A 13,912-nucleotide genomic window follows, 5' to 3' on the forward strand; every position below is an offset into this window, starting at 1 on the left:
AGACGTTCGATCTAACAATACTGCCTTATTAAAGCCCCGAGCTAGGAATTGAACAGCAAGCCTGAACCTGTTCAGGTGCACTGGTTACTAGCCGCGTGAAGTGTGAGCGGTCTTGTGTCCGAACCTGATCGAGCGCATTATTTTTTGGATTTTTCAGGTGCCCTTCCGCTGCTGGGCCGGCCCAGTTCGCTGCTTCTCTGTGCTTCGGGCGGCTACTCGCCGCAAAATACGCATAGGAGTTCCCCCTCCCCCCCCCCCTCCCCGGCCATTACGTATATTAGGCCGGGCCCATTTAGTCTTTCAGGTTTTGGTTCATTTTTTCTGCTTTTTTATTTTCGTTCTTTTTTTTATTTCATTTGTTCTTTTCTTTGTTCACGGTCTTTTTATATTTGTTTTTCTTATTTTTTGAATTCGTGGATATTTTTTGAAATCATGAACATTCTTTAAATTTGTGAACATATTTTGAATGAACAAACAATTTTTACAAATTTGTGAACCTTTTTTATGAGATAAGTGAACATTTGTTTTGAATTGGCAATCTTTTTTTAAATTGGGGGAACAATTTTTGAAGTTCACTAACATTTTTTTGTTTTGACAAACAATTTTGAAAGGCATGAATATTTCATAATACATTAACATCTTTTCAATTGGTGAACTTTTTTTTAATTGACAAAGATTTATTGAATTTGGTGAACGCTTTTAAAAAAAATTATGAATTAGCAAACATTTTTTTTAATTTCATTTAGATTTTTCGATTTCCTGAAATTCTTTTTCAAAATCATGAACAGTTTTTTGAATACCCAAACATTTTTTAAGTCACAAACCTTTTTTGAATCCGTGAACATTTTATGATTTTTTGAATATTTTTTCTGAAAAAATAAATAATAAATAAATTACGGAACTTTTTTGAAATCTCAATTTATTTGAGAAAGAAAAACAGAAAATAAGAAATAAAAAGAAAAAAGGATGAAGAAAACAGGGTACCGCATCTGGGCGGTCCAAACGGGCGCACTTGGAGAGTGGGGATGCGTGTTAAACCGCCTCCCCGTGCACACTGCGCCAATTAGGCGTCCCTCCCTTGGTGAAATAGGGGGTGTCCTCTATCTGTCGAGCTATATATGATACGAAGTCCACTCCATAAAAGCTGGGCCGGTAACATACTTATTGTATTATTGTGTTTCGCAATTGAGATTAGGTGGTATCTCTCAACGTGCAGTTACTACACACAAGACAAAGCGAATGAGAAGAAGGTGTAATGTCGTTATCCACATTAAAAAAATTGACACTTGATTCATATACTTTTCGATATTATAAAAAAAGTGCTTCATTCATATACCCAGTAACAGCCTTATTGTATTACTTTGTTTTTCCACTTCTACTTCATTAATAACCCTAAAGAAAATTCTACTTCATTCATGTACTTTTGAATAATCTTGATTTTAAATTAGGATTTTTGTGTAAATACATACAATTTCTATATATACGTGTTCTTTTAGAGACTTTGTTGCCCCCAGCGAGACGACATGAGATTAATAAGTATCTCCCAACGTGTTGTTAGAACACAAAGTTAATGAGTACGAGGCATGTACTATGGCCTCCTATTTGTCACATTCCAAAAATAAAATAAAATTGGATGTGAACAGATAATTCAGCCCTTTTGAGACGAACAGATGATTGGCGCTCTCTCTCTCGTTGATAGCCCGGCCCTATGCCTTACCCCTAACCTCCGGCTGATGCGCACGCACGCACGACCCGGTGCACTCCCCGCGGCCGGCTCGCCCAAGTTCACCGCCATCCTATGCACGATTGGGCATGCCACCGTGGGCTTTTACCCCCTTCTGCTCATCGCCCTCATCATTTCCTCCAAAATCCACACCACGACGCCACAAGGCGGCCGCAAATCGACGCCGTGGTCGCCGCCTTTGTCACCATCGCATCCAGCTCGATTCCGGTTAGAGAAGCCACTACATGCCTCGTTATCTCACCATGTGCATTTCTCACGCCCTTGATGTCATGCCCATGTCCATAAACTACCGTAGGCCGCCCATGTCAACGCACGACTTTCACCGCCGCCACTCTCTCGATTCCGACATGGTGAGGAAGAAACCGACGTCGTCACCGTGTCCTTTTTCTTCGCCGCACTCTGGTACATCGTCCTGGTCAGCTGTGGGACCATAGAGGCCCTAGGCCCAAAGCCCTCCGTCGTGTTGCAGCTCCGGTGAGGCACCCCATCACGCCCGTCGTCCTTGAGCTCCGTCGAGGTCATGCCGGACACCGCTGGAATGCGTTGTTGGAATGCCCTAGAGGTAATAATAAATGTTATTTGTTTATTTCCACGTTTGTAATTTTTATTATTTTGTGCTATGGTTCTTGAATGTTAGATTCAGAGGAAAACTCATAAACATATGTGGAAACGTAAACACAATAATAGGTTCCTAGTTTCGCCTCTAAAACTAGCTCATATGTTGCGTAATGATCCCATTTTCTTGATCATAGGGCATTATTAAAATAACAAATATAGGGCTAAGGCGCTGGAAGTAATTCCATAAGTTATCCCTATGACCAAGTTGGGAGTTGTCGCGTCTGATACGGAAACTCCAGACAATTTGTAGCTGAACGACGCGGGTGGGCCATGCCAAGAGTCCCCTTTTTCGGTTCAAGAGTGGGCCATATCAGGTGGCCCATGATGCATGGATGGAAGGCTCCAGAAGACTTGTCATGTACTCCAAAATGCTAGATTCATCGGGGGATCTGTCTCCTCGTACGTAACCGACTAGGATGTTGTAACCCTAGACCCCCATGGTATCTATATAAACCGAGGTGGTAGGGCTTGTAGAGGACACACAACAATCTTAGGGTAGAACATATGTATTTTGTACCCAGTCCAACGCAATTATCTACTCGTAGAGCCCGAACCCGGGTAAACCTCGTGTCTAGATGCTTAGCTTGGGATCCCCTACCTCGAGATCTGCCAGATTTAGCTCCGTCATTGGTGGCCCATACATGTCACACCAAGCGATAACCACGGTACGATGTGGATCAAGATCACCGAGCAGATCAACACCGATGGAACCTTCATACCGAGGCAGATCTTCGTATTAAACGGCATCTCTCTCTCTTTGCCGACTTGATCGGCCACCTTGGCCAGGTCGAAACCTTCACTCCAGGCCAGATCATTAGATTTGGCACCATGAAATTGACCACAAATTCCTGTGGAGAGCTGGTCTTCACATGCTGGGTGTCACACCAAGCCGAGGATGAGCTCAAACCGTTGCCCCTGAGCCCGGTGCTCAATCCGGCTTAGGTCGAGCATGAAGATTCCTCATCGGGCTCGACCTTGAGTCAAAGACTGACGTCACCTCCCATGACCTTGTCCAATTAGGATGAGGTGGAGGGTGAGGAGCCGAGGTCCATGCCATATCGGATCTTGGAGAAGCTTCCTCTCATCCCGGAGTCATATCAGGCCCGAGAAGAATGTGAGAAACTTCTTTTGAACGAGATGCTAGATCGAATTCAGAAGCTCGCGATTTCAAACGACCCGGTCTCTGTCTACAAACGGATCTAGGAGTCTCCGGGAAAAGTCAATTTTCTTGACCCACCCACCACCCATCTAGTCGCAAATGTTGAAGACCTAACTGAAGTCCTTGAGAGCGCCTCCGATGAAGTCAAATATATGGAAAAAGGAGATTTGTGTTGGAAATATGCCATAGAGTTAATAATATTTGTATTATGATATTGAGTTTATATTCTATGATATAACTACTATGATCCTGGAATATACGATTCAGTGGAAAACTCATAGGCACGTGTGGAATGATAAACGGTTAAAAAAAGTTCCTGGTCTTGCCTCTAGGACAAGCTCAAGTATTGTTGGTGATCATGTTTTCCAGATCTTAGGATATCGCTAAATATTAAACCATAGTCCTAAAGCAACATTGAGATTATGATGTTGGAAGAACGATCATACTGAATCGACCCAAACTTGTTTGTTATGAATTGAGTTTGTATCATCTGTATTCAATTGTAATAACATGTAGTGTTAACGTGTGATTTTGCTCCTTAGGCCATGAGAATGTCGTAGTCACTTATTACCATATGATGGACCTTGGGGTTGCTCAAACGTCACCTGTAACATGATGATCACAATGACAACTTACAGGCTCATCGAAAAGTTTGACAAGGGACTAGATAGCTCGAGAGTGGGATTTTCTCCTCTGACGATGAAGAGATATTCTTAGGGCCCCCCTTGGTGTGACAACATCCATCATCGTCTATCCAAACACAAGTGACTACGTCACGGGGATGCCGGAACACGATAACAAGAAAGAAGAACAAAACCGGTGACGAGGATAATGGCATAGTGAGCACGTGATGACTTAGGAGGATACCGATGCATCCTGGGTTTTATGAAGTATCGTGAAGCAAAGGGAACATCACATGATAAACAAAGGTTCACTCGAATATCATTCATGTCACTGGTACGCTTCGGTGCTATACAACGGTTTTTAACCCCTTTCCGCGATGGTATTTGGAACCGTCGCCTAGTGAGTGACGGCGATAGGGGGTCCCACACGACCCAGAAACCGCCGGGTATCAACATGCCGTGGTAAATTTTTTGTCCCATTTGGGGTAGCTTTGGGCATAAGCTTCTCACAAACCAGAGCTTCTCACAACAAGTGTGATGGTTTCGGTAGGGAACGTGCCACCTTTGGGGACGAAACAATATCCGTTGCCTCTTATTGTTTTCAAATTTTTTCCAGTGTCAACATAGAACAACAGGGGTGTTGTGTTTAATTTTGGAATTTTTCAGGGTTTGTTTGGACATTTTTATACATTAACTGGGTTTTCCAGGCATTTTATATGCATAATTCAAATTTGAACTACATGCACATGCTCCAGTGCATATAAATTGGTTGAAAAATCAAATTTGTGTCCTTCGGTGCATGCTTAGGTCCCATGCAAGAAGTGGGAGTGCATTTCAAACACCCTGCCACCGTTACTCGGGCGCAAACATTGAGATACCTGGTTTCAAAATTCTAGTAAATCCAAAACTCATTTGAAATTCATGAAACTTGGCATGCTATCGTGGAGCGGCATCAACATGCCGTGGTAAAAAAATTGTCCCATTTGGGGCAGGTTTGGGTATAAGCTTCTCAGAAACCAGAGCTTCTCACAACAAGCGTGATGGTTTCGGTAGGGAACATGCTACCTTTGGGGACGAAACGATATCCGTTGCCTCTTATTGCTTTCAAAATTTTTCTAGTGTCAACATAGAACAACAAGAGTGTTGTGTTTAATTTTGGAATTTTTTGGGGTTCGTTTGGACATTTCTATACATTAACTGGGTTTTCTAGGCATTTCAGGTGCATAATTCAAATTTGAACTACATGCACATGCTCCAGTGCATATAAACTAGTTGAAAAATCAAATCTGTGTCCTTGGTTGCATGCTTAGGTCCCATGCAAGAAATGGGAAGGAATTTCAAACACCGGGGCACTGTCACTCGGCCGCAAACATTGAGATAACTGGTTTTGAAATTCTAGTAAATCCAAAACTCGTCTGAAATTCATGAAACTTGGCATGCTATCATGGAGCGGCATCAACATGCTGTGGTAAAAATTTTGTCCCATTTGGGGCAGGTTTGGGTATAAGCTTCTCACAAACTAGAGCTTCTCACAACAAGCGTGATGGTTTCGGTAGGGAGCGTGCCACCTTTGGGGACGAAACGATATCCGTTGCCTCTTATTGCTTTCAAAAATTTTCTAGTGTCAACATAGAACAACAGGAGTGTTGTGTTTAATTTTAGAATTTTTCAGGGTTCGTTTGGACATTTTTATACATTAACTGGGCTTTCTAGGCATTTTATGTGCATAATTCAAATATGAACTACATGCACATGCTCCAGTGCATATAAATTGGTTGAAAAATCAAATCTGTGTCCTTCGGTGCGTGCTTAGGTCCCATGCAAGAAATGGGAATGCATTTCAAACCCTGCCACCGTCACTCGGGCGCTGTAGCGATCAGACCTCAAATAGTCTGATCTACCGTGCACCAGTGTCATCCCTGGATCAGTAATGCTAACACGCACAGTACAAATGGAGGATTTATAACAGAGTAGCAATCACACACTTATTACAACGAGTATCTCAAGAGAGAAATAAGTATGACAAATATGGCTTAAGGCCATCTAATATGATAATAGCGGAAGACTTGGAAGATAAGTGAGTCCATCAACTCCAACGGCATCACTGAGTATAAGACCATGACCTAAGGCACCTTACTCGTCGTCTGAAAAGTCTGCAACATAAAACGTTGCAGCCCGAAAACGGGTCAGCACATGGAATATGCTGGCAATGTAACACATAGAGAGTAATGAACATAATAATGCTATACTACATGCATATATGGCTGGTAGAAGGCTCTATGGTTACAGTTTTGCAAAAAGCCAATTTTTCCCTACTGCAAAGGAATAAATTTTATTTAACTATCATGGTGGTTGTTAAACATTGAGAATGGTTGACAGCATCCTCAATCCCAATTAAGTATCATCATTAACCCAACAAAATTAATTAAAGTAACATGATGAGATTCACATGATAATCCAAGTACTAGATACTCAAGATGTCCATAACCGGGGACACGGCTAACCATGATTAGTTTATACACTCTGCAGAGGTTTGTGCACTTTTCCCCACAAGACTCGATCTCCTCCATTGGGATTCTCGCACTTCATGGTGTTTGAGAAACGGATGACCGAGACACAGTCTTTCAGAAGCGTTAACTCTCTACTCCGGGTAGACTGTACCACCTACATCCCCTACATCTGCTAGTCTACCTCTTCAAGAGCTCACACAACCTACTCAACTATGCTAGAGCCCATAATAGCTTGCGGCTGCACACAGAAGTTTCTAGCATGAATAATCTCATGATCCCTTTGAACCTGGGTGGCGGTCCAAAAGAAAACAGGCAATCCTGGAATACCCAGGTACCTCAATCCACCCAGATGTGAGTTTTAGTTGCCACCTTAGGGTTAACCATTAATTAACAATCTCACATCTGTCATGGTAACACTCAAACCCAATCCACGTCTACTAGCATAGCATAGCAATATAAGCAAACGTAGAAGTAACTCCCAAAGGTTTGATAATAAACAGGTAATAGGTACTACCTCAACTACTTCCCAATTCCCACAGCTTAATTAGATCCTAACCATGCAATGTTTGAGGGTTGGTCTAATGCAATAAAACTGGGTAGTAAAAGAGGTATGATCAAAGTGTTACTTGCTTTGCTGATGATCCGTGAAACTTAGAGATTCGAAGTAGCAAGCGGCGCACTCCGGGTACTCTATCGCAAACAAACAAGCATACAATAAGCACTCATCTAATGCACAGGTAAAACTCAAATAAAGATCTAACCAGAAAGTTCAACTTAAGAACTCCGGTTTGCAAAAAGAATCGAATCAAACGAAGCAACGAAAGTCAAACAGCGAAAGAAACAAGCTTCATTTACTAATCTGGATCTAAGTCAAATTTTACAGTAGCAAAACCTTGTTTGAATAGGTTAAACGGAAAGAGAATTTCGAGACGAAACTCTAGGCGCTTGAATCGCCTGATTCCGATAAACAAGCTAAAAGATAAACCAGAATGAAAATCTGATCAGAAATCGCGATCTGGAATAATCGCGGAAAATCCGACGAAAAAGAAAACTGACGAACAGTTAAACGAACGGACGTTCGTTAACTGCGACTAACCGGCGAACACGTTCGTTAAAACGAACGGATCGGTGAACGTTCACTAACTAACTAAACCGAAGAAGAAAAAAATAAACCGATCTATATAAAAAAAATGAATCTAGGGTTTCGAAAAGAAAAAAAATAAATAAAAAAATAAATCAGTCGGCGCGCTTCGCGAGTTTTTTTTAAATAATTCACCGAACCTAAAAAAATCGTAGAAAAATAAATACAATTCCAAAAATGCCAAAACAAATTTTCACCATCTAATTAAAATAATTAGAACGAGATGAACATTTTCTTGGCCCAAAAATGCAGTTTTGAAAACGTGCAATTTTTCTAATGCAATTAAAATTGCAAATAAAATCCGAATAAAATCAAATATTTGATTTTAATATTTTTCCTCCAATATTTCAATTATTTTGGAGAAGTCATATTTTCTCCTCTCATTTATTTTAATACGAAATATTTTTTGGAGAGAAAAATAATTAAAACCAAAAATCCTCGTTTCATCATTTGATAAAAAATCAAATATAAAAACCACGAAAAATCCCCAACTCTCTCCGAGGGTCCTTGAGTTGCTTAGGATTTTCGAGGATTTGCCAAAATGCAATAAAATATGCTATGCAATGATGATCTAATGTATAACATTCGAAATTGAAAATTTGGGATGTTACAAACCTACCCCCTTAAGATGAATCTCGCCCTCGAGATTCGGGTTAGCTAGAAAATAGGTGAGAGTGGTTCTTCCGTAGATCTTCCTCTCGCTCCCAGGTGGCTTCGTCCTCGGTATGGTGACTCCACTAAACTTTGCAAAACATGATAACCTTGCTGCGGGTGACTCGGCTGGCATACTCAAGAATCTTAACTAGTTTCTCCTCATAGGTCAAGTCACTATCCAGCTGAATCGCTTCCAATGGCACCGTATCTCTCAGTGGTACCTCAGCCATATCTGCGTGGCACTTCTTCAACTGGGAAACGTGAAATACATCATGAACTCCTGACAATCCTTCAGGCAATTCCAGCTTGTAGGCAACTTCTCCCATACGCTCCAAAACTTTGTATGGTCCTACAAAATGTGGCGCTAACTTTCCCTTAACTCCAAAGCGCTTCACTCCTCGAAGTGGTGATACTCGTAGGTAAACTCTGTCTCCGACTTCGTAAACTGTCTCCTTGCGTTTAGAATCCGCATAACTCTTCTGCCTAGACTGGGCTACCTTGAGCCTATCGCGAATCAATTTCACCTTCTGTTCTGATTCCTTAATCAAGTCTGGTCCAAACAACTGGCGGTCTCCAACTTCGTCCCATAACAATGGTGTTCTACACCTCCTTCCGTATAAAGCTTCGAAAGGGGCCATCTTCAAACTGGTTTGATAACTGTTGTTGTAAGAGAATTCTGCATACGACAAATTGTCGTCCCAACTAGATCCATAATCTAGCGCACAAGCTCTCAGCATATCTCTTATTGCTTTCAAAAAATTTCTAGTGTCAACATAGAACAACAGGAGTGTTGTGTTTAATTTTGGAATTTTTCGGGGTTCATTTGGACATTTTTATACATTAACTGGGCTTTCTAGGCATTTTATGTGCATAATTCAAATATGAACTACATGCACATGCTCTAGTGCATATAAATTGGTTGAAAAATCAAATCTGTGTCCTTCGGTGCATGCTTAGGTCCCATGCAAGAAATGGGAATGAATTTCAAACACCAGGGCACTGTTGATTGCCGGCAAAACGTTGAGATACTTTGTTTTTAAATTCTAGTAAATCCAAAACTCGTCTGAAATTCATGAAACCTGGCATGCTATAATGGAATGGCACCCGACATGCTGTGGTATTTTTCGTGTCATTTTGAGAGAAGGCACACTCGAATAATAGCCAACAAAGGCATTTTGAAACAAATAGCTGCCACTGTAACATCTCAAACGTTTTGTATAATTTAAATTGTGTGCGTTGTGTTAACCATTCATGTGACGCCATGCCTCACTCTTTTAGTGGCTAGGAGGTGCCGTGCGGACAGGTGCTTGAGTGCTTGACTAAACGGGAGACGTGCGAGCTGTACGCCGCGCAGGCTCACCGAGAAGCGAGCCCTTTGACTTCCATGGCGGCCCGCCTTGCTCGCATCCTCTACATTAATGATGCCCAAGCCGCAGTTTAATATGGGTTTTAAATATAAAACACTCATCGCAAACTTTTTAGTTAGAACACCCGTATGCAAAACCGACAACTTCCCCAGGAAGCCAAGGGAAAATGTGCCTAGCAGGATTTGTGCAGCTCTTGATCGCAAACGTTTTAGTTAGAACACCCGTATGCAAACCGACAGCTTCCCCAGGAAGCCAAGAGAAAATGTGTCGAGCAGGATTTCTGCAGCTCTTGATCGCAAACATTTTAGATAGAACACCCGTATGCAAAGTGAGAGCTATGGTCTTCCCCCTGAAGTCGATGGAAACTTCACAGCGTAGGATTTGTGCATCCCTTCAATGCAAAGGGTTGTTTTGGATGACCCGTGTGCAACCACGTACAAACAATTTGGTAAGATTTGCATCTGTCATGTTGGGTATGTTGCCATTTGTCAAACTGGAAAGATTGACATTTGTTGATCTATTAACATTGCCATTTTTCAATCCTTGTAACACTACGATTTGTCAAAATATGCAGCTAGAAATCACTAGCACTATCTAATTTTTGCAACTAAAATTCAGTAATTAAGCATAGATTTCATTCATAGATTAAACAGTCGTTCTTAATTTATACAAATAATTCAACTTGACAGCTGAACTGACCAAACTTTTCCCCAATTGTTGCCAACCACGTACTGAAATAGCTAGTTCAACTATATATACTAGCTGATTTTAAGTATGTTGTACAGTTCCACCACATCTCACTACAAAAAAAAGACACATCCGTGACATTTTGGGTCGAACGAAAATCTTTTCTGTCAAACTTATGACACTTCTATGACGATAATTGTGACAAAACCCGGTATCATCATAGATGTGGTGGGGTCCTACTTCTATGACAAAAAATCATGACAGAAAATGGGCTTTTCGTCCTGGGCGGGCCGGAGACGCAACTGCATGACATTCTTTGGGCCGTCCATAACGGAAAAAACCATGGTAGAAGCGAGGGCGTGGAAAATATTGAGGAGTCCCTGGTTACGGTGGGTGGTCGGGGGCCGAGCGATGCGCGTTTCTCTCGTACGTACGTGCGTGTGTGTGAGGCGTTGGGCTCTAACTGAACCCGAGCGAGGCGTTGGGCTCTAACTGAACCCGAGCGATTGCACTGCAGGCTACGCGTTACTGAAACCGAGCGATCGATCGATGGCTGTTAACTGAACCCGATCGAGCGATTCCTTCGCTACTGCTGCTAACTGAAGCCGATCGATGCTGCCTCTGGATGAACAGTGAGCGCTGCTGGGGGGTTTGGATGAACAGTTCCCGGTGGGGGTGGATGAACAGGACCCCGTGGCGTTGCCTCTGGATGAACAGTGAGCGTTGCTGGGGGGTTTGGATGAACAGTTCCCGATGGGGGTGGATGAACAGGACACCGATCGTTTGAGCCGGTTAGGGCTGGATGAACAAGACCCCGTGGAGGGCAGGATGAACAGGACCACCCCGTGGAGGGCAGGATGAACAGTAGACGGTGGAGGGCTGGATGAATAGTAGCCCGTGGAGGGGTGGTTGAACAGGAGCCCCTGGAGAGGGTTGGTTGAACAGTAGCCGGTGGAGTAGTGCGCGGTGGAGGCTGGATGAACAGGAGCCCGTGGATGAACAGTCGCAGGTGGAGGCTGGAGGAGGTCGACGGTGGATGAACAGTAGCCCGTGGAGGCTGGAGGGGGTCGACGGTGGAGATGAACAGTATCCCGTGGAGTCCCGTTTTGCGGTATGCCACACCCCTCCCGATGAACAGGACCCCCGTTTCGACCGTAGCGCTCCAACACAAGTCCGTTTCCTCCGTTTTGCGGTACGCCACACCCCTCCCGATCAACAGGACCCCCATTTCGACCGTAGGAGGTCCATTTCCTCCGTTTTGTGGTACGCCATACCCCTCCCGATGAACAGGAACCCGTTTCGAACGTGGCCGGTCGAACACAAGGCCGTTTCCTCCGTTCTGCGGTACGCCAGGCCTTGTTCCATCGGCTGTTCCGTCCAAGCCCTCCCGATGAACACGACGACGCATTCCGTCCCGACCCAGCTGGTTGGCTCCCCATGAACACGACGATGACGCTGTTTCTCCGTTCTGACCGAACCATGTACACGAGCCTTGGCCGTACGTATGCGCGAGTAGGCGTTCGAGACCCTGCCCGTATGTACGTACATGGCCGCATTTTCTTTCTTGCACACTGGCCGCTGTACGTACGTGTACATGCTACGTGCGCGCCTCTACTACGACATGTGCGCCTCTACATCGACCAGTATGTACATACACGTTCGCGACCAGAATGGCAACGCTACGTACGTTTCGACCAGGTGGGTCCCGACTGTCAGGCACTTCCTTGCCTGCGAAGATGTAGCTGGTGGGTCCCAGCAGTCAGGGGGCGAGTCATTTTTTTTGCCCGGACGCACTTCCTTGTGTGCGAAGATGTAGCTGGTGGGTCCCAACAGTCAGGGGGAAATACTTTTTTCATGAAGTACGGTGGCCCGTCCGGTGGGTCCCCGCTGTCAGGTGGAGGAATAATTATTTTGCGCGTAATAAGGAGGCACTTCCTTGCTGCGGCCGTGGACCCAGCTGTCAGCCTCTCCACGTACAGTCCACGTCCGATGGAAGCCGTTCCTTGACCACGTTCACCATGCCGCGCCGAGAGCACCAGGGCGGTGGACGACGGCGAGGCCTAGGAAGGGGACGACGCGGAGCCGGGGAAGACGCGGTAGTGGATGCCCACGCGAAGAGGAGTACGAGGGTTCACTGGTCGCTGCGGTGTGAGGCTGCCGTCGCCGCAGAATAACAGGGGGTGTGGGTGAGTAGAGGGATGGCCTGGCCAGCGGTGGGAATAGTAGGGGGCGGTGAGGCTTCCGCGGCAGCACAGCAGGCCACGGGAGGTAGGAGCATGCGGCACGACCGGCGCTGCTTTGGGCGGCTGGAGCAACAAGACCAGAGGTTGAAGAAGCACTACAGCCATTGGATGGACATCGTATGGTCACTGGAGCTAGAATCGTTCATATTGACTAAGTTGACAAAGCACTCCGTCCCTGTCAACTTAGTAGGCCCACAAGTCAGCCTCCCACCAAGGTGGGTCCCAACTAGCAGGGGGAGTATTCATTTTTTTGTGCGTAATAAGGAGGCACTTCCTTGCGTGCGAAGATATAGCTAGTGGGTCCAACCTGTCAGCGGTGGGAACGTTTTTTTCGCGAAATACAGAGGCCCTTCCGGTAGGTCCCAGCTGTCAGGTGGAGGAATCATTATTTTACGCGTAATAAGGAGGCATTTCCTTGCGTGCGGCCGTGGACCCAGCTGTCAGCCTCTCCACGCACAGTCTACTTCCGATGGTGTCGTTCGTTGACCACGTTGACCACTCCGCGCCGAGCGCATCCAAGGTGGTGGACGACGGCGAGGCCCCCGACAGCAACGAGCCGGAGATGGGAAGATGCGGGAGTAGAACCGCAGACGGAGAGGTGTACGAGGGTTAATTGGTTCTGGTGCGGTGTGGTTCGGCAGTCGGTGGAGAAGAACAGGAGGTGTGGAGGGGTGGAGGGATGGCCTGGCCAACGGTGAAGTAGCGCTTCACAGCGAAGCGTGCTAAGCAGAGCTGCTAGCAGCAGGAGGCGGGAGCAGGTGGTCCCGGCGGCGCTGGAGGAAGAAGACGAGAGATTGAAGATGGATGCCGGTCGTTGGATGTAAATCCAACGGCTAACGATGTCAGAATCATTTGTTGACTAAGTTGACAACGACTTGCATTGGCTTCGGCCTATTGGCCCACATTTCAGCCTCCAAAAATGTGGCACGTATTCAACCCATTTTTTCAGAATTTACAGTCTTTTTTTTGCGGGGTAGAATTTACAGTCCATTTGATCTTTTTTTTTGAATTACAGTCCATTAGCTGGGCTGGGTGAACAAATAATGTAGCGTCCATGCGGCCCATTTATGTTTTTCCTAAAAAATTACAGGCCATTTGCACTTTCTCGAAATACACGATTTTGCTGGGCTGATTCTAATTATAATGTTGGGGTGGGCGCAGCAATG

This window comes from Triticum aestivum, chromosome 6D, assembly GCF_018294505.1.
Source record: "Triticum aestivum cultivar Chinese Spring chromosome 6D, IWGSC CS RefSeq v2.1, whole genome shotgun sequence".
Taxonomy (NCBI): domain Eukaryota; kingdom Viridiplantae; phylum Streptophyta; class Magnoliopsida; order Poales; family Poaceae; genus Triticum; species Triticum aestivum.